Source organism: Furipterus horrens, unplaced genomic scaffold (genome assembly GCF_987537825.1).
Source record: "Furipterus horrens unplaced genomic scaffold, mFurHor1.1.pri manual_scaffold_17, whole genome shotgun sequence".
NCBI lineage: Eukaryota > Metazoa > Chordata > Mammalia > Chiroptera > Furipteridae > Furipterus > Furipterus horrens.
In genome coordinates this window covers 88,832,264-88,847,668 of record NW_028327187.1, presented here as the reverse complement: position 1 = coordinate 88,847,668, position 15,405 = coordinate 88,832,264, and the positions used below count along the sequence as shown (strand labels likewise).

General features: G+C 37.1%; 1 non-coding gene across 1 annotated transcript; it reads left to right on the top strand.

The window, feature by feature from the left end:
- The first annotated feature begins 1,581 nt into the window (after positions 1-1,581).
- On the top strand, positions 1,582-1,688 carry LOC149991549 (U6 spliceosomal RNA). Its single transcript, XR_016508843.1, has one exon. It is a non-coding gene; the product is annotated as a U6 spliceosomal RNA (small nuclear RNA).
- Positions 1,689-15,405: the final 13,717 nt, after the last annotated feature.

The following is a 15,405-nucleotide window of genomic DNA, read 5'->3' as shown; positions in this document are numbered from 1 at the left end:
GAGTTACCTACAAAGGGGTGCCTATAAGACTATTGGTGATTCCTGAAAAGAAATTTTGCAGGCAAGAAGGGACTGAGAAGAAGTATTCAAGGTAATGAAAAGCAAGGACTTACAACCAAGATTACTCTATCCAGCAAAGCTATCATTTAGAACGGAAGGGTAGATGAAGTGATTTCCAGACAAGGTAAAGTTCTAGGAGCTCATCATCATGGAGCCATTATTATATGAAATGTCAAAGGGACTTACTTAAGTAAAAGAAGGTCAAAATTATGAACATTAAAATGACAACTAACTCGCAACTATCAATAACTGAATCTAAAAAATAATTACAAAATCCAATAAAACAAACCAGAATAGCAACAGAATCATAGGTATGGGGGTCATTCAGAGGGCTATCAGCTGGGATTGGGTAGGGGGAGAAATGGGGATATGGTGCAGGGATTAAGAAGCATAATCGGTTGGTACAAAATAGACAGGGAGAAGTTAAGAATAATATAGGAAAGGCTGAAGCTAAAGAACTTATATGCACAACCCATGGACATGAACTAAAAGGGGTTGGATTGCTGGAGGGAAGGGGATTACTGGGTTGAGGGGAGAAGAGGGGAAAAAATTGGAACTACTGTAACAACATAATCAATAAAATATACTTTAAAAAAGGCAGGCTAAATGAAGCAGAAGATCAAATCAGTGATCTAGAAGACAAAGAAAAAAAAAATCCCAGAGAGAACAAGAAAATGAAAAATGGCTTAAGAAAATGAAGGGGGACTAATAGAGATACAAGACAACATGAAACATAATAATATCCATGTAATAAGGATACCAGAAGGAGAAGAGGAGCAAGGACTAGAAAACCTGTTTGAAAAAATAATGACAGAAAACTTCCCTAACTTGATGAGAGAAGTCATACAATCCAGGAAGCACAGAGGGTCACAATGAAGATGAACTCAAACAGGTCCACACCAAGACACATCATAATTAAAATAGTAAAATTCAAAGACAAAGAGAGAATTTTGGTGATAGCAAGAGAAAAACACTAATGACGTACAAGGGAGATCCAATAAGGCTCTGAACTGATTTCTCAACAGAAACACTATAATCCAGAAGGGAATGGCGAAAAATATTCCAAGCAATGAAAAGCAAAAGCCTGCAAGCAAGACTGCTCTATCCAGAAAGTACCTCATAAAAATGAAAGGTGAAATAAAGAGTTTCCCAGAAGAAAAAAAAGCTAAAAGAATACACCTCTACCAAACCTGCATTGCAAGACACACTAAAGGGAATGCTTTAAGAAGGTAAAGAAAGATAGGAAAGAACACAACTACAAAGGGAAAAATGGCAATTGAGAAGTACGTATCAATAATAACCTTAAGTGTAAATTGATTAAATGCTCTAACCAAAAGACATGGGATAGCTGAATGGATAAAAAAACAAAGCCTTTAGTCAAGGAACATGTATAAATGATTGATGGACATGGACCATAGGGAGGGATATGATTGTGGGAGAAGGGGTGGGCTGGGTGGGGAGGAGAAATGGGGAAAAAATGGACAACTGTTTTTGAAAAACCAAAAAATAAGATTAAAAAGAGTGCTCGCTTCGGCAGCACATATACTAAAATTGGAACGATACAGAGAAGATTAGCATGGCCCCTGCGCAAGGATGACATGCAAATTCGTGAAGCGTTCCATATTTTTGCTCCGATAAGGCTATCAACTGATTTCTCAACAGAAACATTACAAGCCAGAAGGGAATGGTCAAAAATATTTCAAGCAATGAAAAACAAAGGCCTACAACCAAGAATACTCTACCCAGCAAGGCTCTCATTCAAAATAGAAAGTGAAATAAGGAGTTTCTCAGACAAAGGAAGACTGAAAGAATACATCTCCACCAAACCAGCATTGCAAGAGATGCTAAAGGGACTGTTCTAAGAAAAAAGAAGGAAAAAGCAAGAGAGGAGAGGAACAGAGGTACAAAGGGAAATGAATAAATACACGTCAATAATAACCTTAAATGTAAATGGATTAAATGCTCCCATTAAAAGACATAGGGTAACGGAATGGATAAGAAAACAGGACCCACATATTTGCTGTCTACAAGAAACACACCTCAAAACAAAAGATTTACACAGACTGAAAGTAAAGGGATATAAAAAAATATTCCAAGCAAACGGACCGGAAAAAAAAGCCGGGGTAGCAGTTCTCATATCAGACAAAATGGATTTCAAAGCAAGGACAATAAAAAGAGACAAAGAAGGACATTTCATAATACTTAAAGGAACAATCCATCAAGAAGATATGACTTTGATAAACATATATGCACCCAACATAGGAGCACCCAAATACATAAAGCAAATACTAGAAGACCACAAGAAGGATATCAACAACAACACACTCATAGTAGGGGACTTCAACACTCCATTATCAACAATAGACAGATCATCAAAGCAAAGAAACACCCAGGATATACAGGCATTGAACAACACACTAAACCACATGGATCTAACTGATATATATAGAACTTTTCACCCCAAAGAAGCAAAATATACATTCTTTTCAAGTGCACATGGGACATTTTCAAAGATAGACCACATGATAGGTCACAAAACAAGCCTCAACAAATTCAAGAAAATTGAAATCATATCAAGCATCTTTTCAGATCACAATGCCTTGAAACTAGAAATCAACCTCAGATGAAAAAATGAAAGACACCAAAACTCATGGAGATTGAATAACATGCTATTAAATAATGAATGGGTTAACAATGACATCAAAGAAGTAATCAAGAAATTTCTAGAAACTAACGATAATGAGCACACAACAACCCAAAACCTGTTGGACACAGCAAAAGCAGTCCTGAGAGGGAAGTTTATAGCAATACAGGCATATCTGAAAAGGCTAGAAGAATCTCAAATAAAAAACCTAACCACAATGCTACAAGAACTAGAACAACAACAACAAACAAAGCCTAGGGCAAGAAGAAGGAATGAAATCATCAAGATCAGAGCAGAACTAAATGACATAGAGACTAAACAAACAATCCAAAAGATCAACAAAACTAGGAGCTGGTTCTTCGAAAAAATCAACAAAATCGACAAGCCTCTAGCCAGTCTAATCAAGAAAAAAAGAGAGAAGACACAAATAAACAAAATCAGAAATGAAAGAGGAGAAATCACGACTGATACCTCAGAAATACAAATGATAGTTAGAAATTACTTCAGACAACTGTATGACAAGAAATTTGACAATCTAGAAGAAATGGACAAATTTCTAGAAACATACAACCTTCCAAAACTGAATCAAGAAGAAGTTGAAAGTCTCAACAGACCAATAACAAAGAAGGAAATTGAAACTGTAATCCAAAATCTCCCGGCACACAAAAGCCCTGGACCGGATGGCTTCACAGGCGAATTCTACAAAACATTCAGGGAAGAACTAACTCCTATCCTCCTCAAACTGTTCCAAAAAATCCAAGAAGAGGGGAAAATCCCAAACTCTTTCTATGAAGCCAGTATTATCCTAATCCCCAAACCAGGTCAAGACACAACAAAGAAAGAAAACTACAGGCCAATATCACTGATGAACATCGATGCTAAAATCCTCAATAAAATATTGGCAAACAGGATCCAGCAATACATCAAAAAGATCATACATCATGATCAAGTGGGCTTCATTCCAGGGATGCAAGGATGGTTTAATATTCGCAAATCAATAAATATAATACATCACCTAAACAGAATGAAAGACAAAAATCACATGATCATATCAATAGATGCAGAAAAAGCATTTGATAAAGTACAACACCCATTTATGATGAAAACACTCATCAAAATGGGAATAAAGGGAGCATATCTTAACATAATTAAGGCTATATATGAGAAGCCTGAGGCCAACATCATACTCAATGGACAAAAACTGAAAGCATTCCCCCTGAACTCAGGAACGAGACAAGGTTGTCCACTCTCTCCACTCCTTTTCAACATAGTGTTGGAAGTCCTAGCCACAGCAATCAGACAAGAAAAAGAAATAAAAGGCATCCAAATTGGGAAAGAGGAAGTGAAACTTTCATTATATGCAAATGATTTGATAGTATACCTAGAAAATCCCATAAACTCCACTAAAAGACTACTCGATATAATAAGTGAATTTGGCAAAATCGCAGGGTACAAAATAAATATACAGAAATCTAAGGCATTTCTGTACACCAACAATAAAATAGCAGAGACAGAGACAAAAAAGAAAATACCATTTACTATAGCAACAAGAAAAATAAAGTACCTAGGAGTAAACTTAACCAAAGAGATAAAAGACCTGTACTCTGAAAATTACATAACACTGAAGAAAGAAATTAAGGAAGAAACAAATAAATGGAAGCAAATACCATGTTCTTGGATGGGAAGAATCAACATCATCAAAATGGCCATACTACCCAAAGCAATTTAGAGATTCAATGCAATCCCTATTAAAATACCAATGACATATTTCACAGACCTAGAACAAATACTCCAAAAATTCATATGGAACCAAAAAAGACCCCGAATAGCAAAAGCAATCTTGAGACAGAAGAACACAGCAGGAGGAATCACAACACCAGATATCAAACAATACTACAAAGCCACTGTAATCAAAACAGTATGGTACTGGCATAAGAACAGACATATTGATCAGTGGAACAGAATAGAGAGTCCAGAAATAAACCCAGGCCTCTATGGTCAACTAATCTTTGATAAAGGAGGAAGGAACATAAAATGGAGTGAGAAGAGCCTCTTTAACAAATGGTGCTGGGAGAACTGGATAGGGACCTGCAAAAAAATGAAACTAGACCACCAACTTACACCACACACGAGAATAAACTCAAGATGGATCAAAGACTTAAATGTAAGCCGTGACACCATGAAAGTCCTAGAGGAAAACATAGGCAAGAAAATATCAGATATCTCACGTAACAATCTCTTCACGGATACATCTCCTAAAGCAAGAGAAATAAAGGAAAAAATAAATAAATGGGATTACATCAAACTGAAGAGTTTCTGCTCAGCAAAAGAAAACATCAGCAAGATGAAAAGGAAACCAACCATATGGGAAAACATATTTGCCAATGACATCACAGACAGGGGACTGATTTCCAAAATATATAAAGAGCTTATACAACTCAACATCAAGAAAACAAACAACCCAATTAAAAAATGGGCAAGGGACCTGAACAAACACTTCTCCGAAGAGGACATACAGAAGGTCCATAGACACATGAAAAAATGCTCAACATCATTAGCCATCAGGGAGATGCAAATAAAAACCACAATGAGATACCATTTTACACCAGTCAGAATGGCCATCATCAACAAATCAACAAGCAACAAGTGCTGGCGAGGATGTGGAGAAACGGGAACCCTACTGCACTGTTGGTGGGAATGCAGACTGGTGCAGCCACTATGGAGAACAGTATGGAATTACCTCAAAAGATTAAAAATGGAACTGCCTTTTGAACCAGCGACTCCACTACTAGGATTATACCCGAAGAATCTTGAAACACCAATTCAAAAGAACTTATGCACCCCTATGTTCATTGCAGCACTGTTTACAATAGCTAAGTGCTGGAAACAACCTAAGTGCCCATCTGTAGATGAGTGGATCAAAAAACTGTGGTACATTTACACAATGGAATACTATGTAGCAGAAAGAAAGAAGGAACTCCTGCCATTTGCGACAACATGGATGGAACTAGAGAGAATTATGCTTAGTGAAATAAGCCAGGCAAAGAGAGAAAAATACCATATGATATCACCTAATACAGGAAACTAAAGAACAACACAAAGAAAGGAACTAAATAGAACAAAGAGCAGAATAGCAGTCAATAGGGGGGAGGGGAGAGGGAGAGCAGGGGGATAAGTAAGGGAAGGGTTTAATTAAAGAGCCTGTATGAAAGACTCATGGACATGGACAACGGGGAGGTATATGATTGCGGGAGAGGGGGTGGGGTGGGTGGGGGAGAGAAATAGGGGGAAAAGGGGACAACTGTAATTGAAAAACCAAAAAAAAATAAAATAAAATAAAATAAAATAAAAAGATTAAAAAGAAACAAGACCCACATATATGCTGTATACAAGAGACCCACTTCAGAACAAAAGATCTACACAGACTGAAAGTGAAAGGGTGGAAAAAATATTCCAAGCAAATGGACATGGAAAAAAAGCTGGGATAGCAATAATTATATAAGACAGAAGATACTTCAAAACAAACACCATAAAAGGAGACAGAGAAGGACAGTTAATAATAATTAAGGAAAGAACCAATCAATAAGATATAACAGTTGTAAACATATATTCGCCCCACACAGGAACACCCAAATATATAAGGAAAATCTTGGAGAACATCAATAAAGATATACACAGCAACACACTAATAGAAGGTGATTTTAACACCCCACTGTAAAAAATGGATAGATCTTCCAAAAAAAAAAAGTATCAGCAAGGATGTTGTTACATTGAATGACACTCTAGATCAAATGGACTTAACTGATAAATACAGAACATTTTACCCCTAAGAAGCAAAACATACAGTCTTTTCAAATGCACATGGGACATTCTCAAAAATAGACCATATGGTAGGACACAAAACAAGCCTCCACAAATTCAGGAAAATTGAAATTATATCAAGAACACAGTGAAGGCAGTCATGATAGGGAAATCCATAGCAATACAGGCCTATCTACTAAGGATAGAAAAATTTCAAATAAACAGCCTAATTATACATCTACAAGGACTAGAGGAACAATAAAAAACAAAACTCAGAGCAAGTACAGGGAAGGAAATGATTAAGATCAGAGCAGAATTAAATGACATAGAGACTAAAGGAACAAATAAAGGATCAATAAAACCAGAAGCTGGTTCTTAGAAAAGATAAATAAAATTGACAAGCCTTTAACCAGACTCATTAAGGAAAAAAAAAAAGAGAGAGAACCCAAATAAATAATATAAGAAATGAAAAAGGAGAAATTACAACTGACACCACAGAAATACAAAGGATTCTAAGAAATCACTATAAACAACTGTATGCCAAAAAATCAGACAACCTGGGTGAAATGGAAAAATTTGTAGATACATATAAGCACCCAAAACTGAATCAAGAAGAAACAGGAAGCATGAATAGTCTGACAATAGCTAGTGAAATTGAAGCAGTAATCAAAAAACTCCCTGCACACAAAAACCCTGGACCCAATGGCTTTACAGGAGAATTTTACCAAACATTTAGGGAAGAACTAACTCCTATCTTTCTCAAACTATTCCAAAAAATTCAAGAAGAGGGAAGACTCCCAAACTCATTCTATGAGGCCTATATTACCATAATTCTAAAACCAGGTAAAGACACAAGAAAGAAAAAAAAACTACAGGTGAATATTGCTGATGAACTTAGATGCTAAAATCCTTAGCAATACATTAAAATGATCATACTCCACAATCAAGTGGGATTCATCCCAGGGATGCAAGGATGGTACAATACGCACAAATCAATAAATGTAATACATCACATAAACAAAACGAAAGACAAAAACCACATGATCATATTAATAGATGCTGAAAAAGCATTTGATAAAGTACAGCACGCATTTATGATAAAAACACTCAGCAAAGTGGGAATACAGGAGAATATCTCAACATAATAAAGGCCATATATGAGAAACCTACAGCCAACATTATACTCCATGAGCAAAAACTAAAAGCTTTCCCCCTAAGATCAGGAACAAGACAAGGTCATATGCTTAAACCACTTCTATTCAACATAGTAATGGAAGTTCTAGCCACAGCAATCAGACAAGAAAAAAAAAAGGCATTCAAATTGGAAAGGAGGAAGTAAAACTATCATTGTTCACAGATGACATGATAGTGTACATAGAAAACCCTATAGGCTCCACCAAAAAAACTACTTGAACTAATAAGTGAATTTGACAAAGTAGCAGGATACAAAGTCAATATTCAGAAATCAAAGGCATTTTTGTACACCAACAATGAAATAACAGAAACAGCATATAGGGGAAAAATCCCATTTACTCTAGCAACAAGAAAAATAAAGTACCTAGGAATAAACTTAACCAAGGAGGTAAAAGACCTGTACTCAGAAAACTACAGAACACTGCAGAAATTAAAGAAGACACAAATAAATGGAAGAATAAACCATGTATATGGATTGGAAGAATCAACAGCATTGAAATGTCCATACTACCTAGAGCAATATATAAAATAAACTTAATCCCAATTAAAATAGCAATTACATATTTCACAAATATAGAATAAATATTTCAAAAATTTATATGGAACCATAAGTGACCCTGAATAGCCTCAGCAATACTGAGAAAGAAGAACAAAGTAGGAGGAATCACAATACCTTATGTCAAACTATACTACAAAACCACTGTAATCAAAATAGTCTGGTATTGGCATAAAAATAGACACCTAGATCAATGGAACAGAATAGAAAGCCCAGAAAAAAACCCAAGCCTCTATGTTCAATAAGTATTTGGCAAAGGGGGCAGGAGTACAAAATAGAGTAAGAGTAGCCGCTTCAATACATGATGTTGGGAGATTGGGCCAGAGCCAAGCAAAAAAAAAAAAGAAAAGAAAAGAAAACTAGACCACCAACTCACACCATACATCAGAATAAACTCAAGATGAATAAAAGACTTAAATGTAAGTCATGACACCATTAAAGTCCTAGAGGAAAACATGAGCAGAAAATTCTAGATATATAATACAGCAATATTTTAGCTGATATATCTTCTTTATATATATATATATGTATGTATGTATTTTGGCTTTTCAATTACAGTTGTCCCATTTTCCCCCATTGCTCCCCCACACCAGCCTACCCTATCGCCCACCATCATATTCCTCCTCGTTGTCCATGTCCATGAGTCCTCCATACACGTTCCTTGACTAAACTCTTCCCTCACTTATCCCCCTTCCCTCCCTCCCGCTCCCTCCATTGACTGTTATTCTGCTCCTTGTCCTATTTAGTTTGTTTGTTTATGTTGTTCTCTAGTTTCCTGTATTAGGTGATATCATATGGTATTTTTCTTTTTTTGCCTGACTTATTTCACTAAGCATAATTCTCTCTAGTTCCATCCATATTGTTGCAAATGGCAGGAGTTCCTTCTTTATCTATGCTGCATAGTATTCCACTGTATAAATGTACCACAGTTTTTTGATCCACTCATCTACAGATTGGACACTTAGGCTGTTTCCAGCACTTAACTATTGTAAACAGGGCTGCTATGAACATAGGGGTGCATAAGTTCTTTTGAATTAGGGTTTTAGGATTTTTCGGGTATAATCCTAGCAGTGGAATCGCTGGTTCAAAAGGCAGTTGCACTTTTAGTTTTTTGAGGTAATTCCATACTGTTTTCCATAATGGCTGCACCAGTCTGCATTCTCACCAACAGTGCAGTAGGGTTCCCGTTTCTCCACATCCTCTCCAGCACTTGTTGTTTGTTGATTTGTTGATGATGGCCATTCTGACTGGTGTAAAATGGTATGTCATTGTGGTTTTTATTTGCATCTCCCTGATGGTTCATGATGTTTAGCATTTATTCATGTGTCCATGGACCTTCTGTATGTCCTCTTTGGAGAAGTGTTTGTTCAGGTTCTTTGCCCATTTTTTTAATTGGGTTGTTTGTTTTCTTGATGTTGAGTTGTATAGGCTCTTTATATTTTGGAGATCAGTGCCCTGTCTGTGATGTCATTGGCAAATATTTTTTCCCATATTGTTGGTTTCCTTTTCATCTTGCTGAGCAGAAACTCTTTAGTTTGATGTAGTCCCATTTGTTTATTTTTTCCTTTATTTCTCTTGCTTTAGGAGATGTATCCGTGAAGATATTGTTACGTGAGATATCTGAAATTTTCCTGCCTATGTTTTCCTCTAGGACTTTTATGGTGTCATGGCTTACATTTAAATCTTTAATACATCTTGAGTTTATTCTCATGTGTGGTGTAAGTTGGTGGTCTAGCTTCTTTTTTTTTTTTTTTTTTTTTGGCACGTCCCTGTCCAGTTCTCCCAGGACCATTTGCTAAAGAGGCTCTTCTTTCTTCATTTTATGTTCCTTCCTCCTTTATCAAAGATTAGTTGACCATAGAGGCCTGGGTTTATTTCTGGATTCTTTATTCTGTTCCACTGATCTATATGTCTGTTCTTATGCCAGTACCAGACTGTTTTGATCACAGTGGCTTTGTAGTATTGTTTGATGTCAGGTATCGTGATTCCTCCTGCTGTGTTCTTCTGTTTCAAGATTGCTTTTGCTATTCGGGGTCTTTTTTGGTTCCATATGAATTTTTGGAGTATTTGTTCTAGGTCAGTGAAATATGTCATTGGTATTTTAATAGGGATTGCATTGAATCTCTAAATTGCTTTGGGTAGTATGGCCATTTTGATGATGTTGATTCTTCCCATCCAAGAACATGGTATTTGCTTCCATTCATTTTTATCTTCCTTAATTTCGTTCTTCAATGTTACATAATTTTCAGAGTACAGGTCTTTTATCTCTTTGGTTAAGTTTACTCCTAGGTACTTTATTTTTCTTGTTGCTCTAGTAAATGGTATTTTCTTGTTTGTCTCTGTCTCTGATATTTTATTGTTGGTGTACAGAAATGCCTTAGATTTCTGTATATTTATTTTGTACCCTGCTATTTTGCCAAATTCACTTATTATATCGAGTAGTCTTTTAGTGGAGTTTATAGGGTTTTCTAGTATACTATCATGTCACATGCATATAATGATAGTTTTACTTCTTCTTTCCCAATTTGGATGCCTTTTATTTCTTTGTCTTGTCTGATTGCTGTGGCTAGGACTTCCAACACTATGTTGAATAGGAGAGGAGAGAGTGGACAGCCTTGTCTTGTTCCTGATTTCAGGGGGAATGCTTTCATTTTTTGTCCGTTGAGTATGATGTTGGCCTCAGGCCTCTCATATATAGCCTTAATGATGTCAAGGTATATTCCCTCTATTGCCATTCTACTGAGTGTTTTCATCATAAATGGGTGTTGTACTTTATCAAATGCTTTTTCTGCATCTTTGATGTGACCATGTGCATTTTGTCTTTCATTTTGTTTAGATGATGTATTATATTTATTGATTTGCGAATATTAAACCATCCTTGCATCCCTGCCATGAATCCCACTTGATCGTGGTGTATGATCTTTTTGACGTATTGATGGATCCTGTTTGCCAATATTTTTTTGAGGATTTTAGCATCTATGTTCATCAGTGATATTGGCCTGTAGTTTTCCTTCTTTGTTGTGTCTTGACCTGGTTTTGGGATTAGGGTAATACTGACTTCATAGAAAGAGTTTGGGATTTTCGCTCTTCTTGAATTTTTTGGAATGGTTTGAAGAGGTTAGGAGTTAGTCCTTCCCTAAATGTTTTGTAGAATTCACCTGTGAAGCCATCCAGTCCAGGGCTTTTGTGTGCAGGGAGATTTTGGATTACCGTTTCAATTTCCTTCTTTGTTATTGGTGTGTTGAGAGTTTCTACTTCTTCTTGATTCAGTTTTGGAAGGTTATATGTTTCTAGAAATTTGTCCATTTCTTCTAGGTTGACAAATTTCTTGCCATACAGTTGTTTGTAGTAATTTTTTGCAATCCTTTGTATTTCTGTTATATCAGTCGTGATTTCTCCTCTTTCATTTCTGATTTTGTTTATTTGGTTCTTCTCTCTTTTGATGAGCCTGGCTAGAGGCTTGTCGATTTTGTTTATTTTTTTTTTGAAGAACCATCTCCTAGTTTTGTTGATCTTTTGAATTGCTTGTTTGGTCTCTATGTCATTTAATTCTGCTCTGATCTTGATAATTTCCTTCTTTCTTCTTGCCCTTTGCTTTATTTGTTGTTTTTGTTTTAGTTCTTGTAGCTTTAGGGTTAGGCTTTTTATTTGTGATTCTACTATTCTCTTCAGATATGCCTGTATTGCTATGAACTTCCCTCTTAGCACTGCTTTCACTGTGTCCCATAGGTTTTGGGCTGTTGTTTGTTCATTATTTGTTTCTAAAAATTTCTTGATTTCTTCTTTGATGTCATTGTTAACCCATTCATTATTTAATAGCATGTATGTGTGTGTATTTTAAAAAAACACATATGTTATATATGCATCTTTTATTTTTAGAAAAAAATAGAAAGATATAAAGTTCAACTTTGACCATATCTCCACATCCATTGGCCTCTCACTGTTTCTGAGACACAACCACTATGATGTTTTTGATAGTCATCCTTTTTATTTATTTATTTTTAAGTATATTTTATTGATTATATTGTTACATTAGTCCAATTATTTCCCTTTTGCTCCCCTCTGCCCAGCAGCGCCCCTCCCCCAGCAATCCCACCCCACCTTCCAGTCCATGCCCATGGGTCATGCTTACAAGTTCTCTGGTTTCACCCGTTCCTATATTAGTCTTTTTTAATTAATTAATTAATTAGTTAACTTTTTATAACAATAAAAAATAACAGTCCCTTTCTCTCAGACTTAAGACCCTTTACAGTCTTATAAAGGACAATGGGCGAAGGTCTCGAGCTCCTCTAGATGCTTCAAGCTGAACATGGTCGTTGTCCTACCTACCCTTGGGTCCAGAAATCCCTAATAAGAGTGGGGATGTGGAGGGGAGGGTGTCCTTCTGCATGGGGAATGATCTTGCAGACTCCAGGTCGGTTGGCTTTCCCTGGACAGTGGCATGCTTGGCTTAACAGGCTGGCATTCTTGTTGTATTCTGGGAACAACGGATTTGGCAACAGGGTTAAAAGGCATCATTTAATCGATCACCACTAGATGAAAAAAGGCAGGTATTAATTTTTCACTATCCTACATTAGGGAAAAAAAGGGCTTCTTTGGAGGAAAGTGTGCAAGGCATGTCACACTTGTCCAAAACACTTTTGCCCACTATACTTAGTTTGGGCTCAGGGTAATATCTTAGGTTTTCCCCCCTCTCAGACCTCTGAGCCCTTTCTGTTCAAACCATTAAGATAGAAAATGGAAACCAGTTTTAAAGTGAAGCCCACAGATCACTGCACTTTTCACCAAACCAGCCACTTAGTTCAGACAAACCCTTGAGTCTCAGGAGGCAGTGATGCGGACAGGATTAAGTGAGACCTGTACATACAGACAATCAGGTAATGAGATCATAGGCTTATGCCCTTTGAAAACAGAAAACACGTGTTAATTTATGCAACATGACCCACAAACCAGTCTCTGAATCTGTAATACTGTCTTATTGGAAAGACATCCAGTTTCAAGGCATTTGACATTCTCCTTGCCTGTAAATTAAGCATCTTTGATGATGCCACAGACCTAGTTCAACTTTGTCATCCTTTTTAATACTTTTACATATATCAATAGAAATTTAGCAAGAAAATGTAATATTATAGTGTTTTAGACCTACTTTTATTGATTCATATAGTTCTGGTCTGTTCATTTTTATCTAGATAGCAATCGTCGTCGGCAGCCGTCCGTCTCGAGAGACGATGGTGTAGCTTCTCAAGAGTCTATCTGCACCGCCGAGAATGGCTGTGCAGTCCGACTCGGGAGTGACACGGTATCTGTCTCCTCCCGTGTTGAATCGACATCTTGCGATGACGCTGGAGTGTCCTCTCCAGTGAAGCTGAAGCTACAGAGCCTGGGCAGGGTGATATGGAGGGTCTGCTGTTGCCCATGCAGCAGACCCCCCCCTCTCTTCGCAGCTGAAGGGTCCAAGGGAAAGACGGAGTCAATACAGCTTGGCTTCAGGTGCGCCGCAGGAGTTGCCGGTGTTGACTACAACGTCAAACCGCCTTAGGGACTCCGGCTCCGGATTTTCTGTCGGGGTTTACTCCCTTAGCCTTTCCCCTGAAGAGGTATGCCGCAAGGCAGCGGAGGTTTTTTGGAGTCAGAGTTTTCCTTCTCTGATGTGCCCTGACTGGAAGATCGAACCAGCGACACTTAGCTCGCAGGCCGACGCTCAATCCACTGAGCCAAACCAGCCAGGGCATTGGGCGTTGGGCTAGATAGCAATATGTTACATGAAAATACCATATTTTACCCATTAATTTATTAATGAACTTTTGTGTTGTTTCTATTTTTTTTGTTATTTCTAACAAGGCTGTAATAAACATCCATTTCTGTGTCCTATTGCATGAATGTACAAATATTCCTATAGGGTGTATACCCAGAAGTGGAAATGCTAGGTTATAGAATTAGCACCTTTCTAATTTTATTCTAAAACTCACTCCCAAGTGGATGTTCCAGTTTACATACCCATATTAGATTGTCTCTTTACCCATACTTTTAAATTATGGTTAAGCTGATGAGAAAAAGATGCACTCTCATTGTAGTTTTAATCTAGGTTTCGCTGATTACTGGTGCGATTGAACATATTTTTGTATGTTCACTGGCCATTTGTGTTTACTCTGGATTTATTATATACCTAAATTATCTCTGATGATTTTTTTTCTTGCAGCAAAAAAAAAAAAAAGATACACTCAAGTGCATTTTTTTTTGTTTTTTAAATGTGTTTTATTGATTACGGTGTTACATTTGTTCCAATTTCCCTTCCCTCTGCTCCCCTCCACCCAGTGGCCCCCCTCACTCCCCTTGTCCCCTCCTTTTAGTCCATGTCCATTGGTTGTACATATAGTTCTTCTCAACCTCTCTCTGTCTATTCCATTCCCTCCTACAATGTTTCTTAATTCCTATATCATCTTCCTCCCTCTCCCCCTTCCCCTTCCCTGCTGACCTCCCCCCTAATATGCTCCCCATATCTATAGTTCTCCTTCCACTCTCATTGCCTATTTAGTTTGCCTTTGCTTCAATTCCCTAGCTTCTGTTGTTGTTTCTTGTGATGCAGTTTTCATTTTAGTGTTCATAGTTTTGATCCTCCTTTTTCTAAACCAGTCCTTTTAACATCTCATATAACAGTGGTTTGGATCTAATGAACTCTTTCAGTTTTATTTTGTCCTGGAAACACTTTCTCTGCCCTTCTATTCTGAATGACAGCTTCGCTGGATAAAGTATTCGTGGTTGTAGGTTTTGGATTTTCATTACTTTGAATATTTCTTGCCAGTCCCTTCTTGCCTGCAGGGTCTCCCTTGAGAAGTCAGCTAATAGTCTAATTGGGACCCCTTTGTACATGATTCTTTTCTTCTCTCTTGCTGCTTTTAAGATTCTCTCTTTATCTTTAATTTTTGACATTTTGATTATAATGTGTCTTGGAGTGGTTCTCCCTGGGTCCAGTTGTTTTGGAACTCTCTGTGCTTCCTGGACCTGTAAGTCTATTTCCTTCCCCAAGTTTGGGAAGTTCTGCTTTATTATATTTTCACTTAATTTTTCAATTTCTAGTTCTTCTTTTTTGCCCTCTGGCAATCCTATAATCCATATATTCGATCTCTTATAGCTGTCCCAGAGGTTTCTG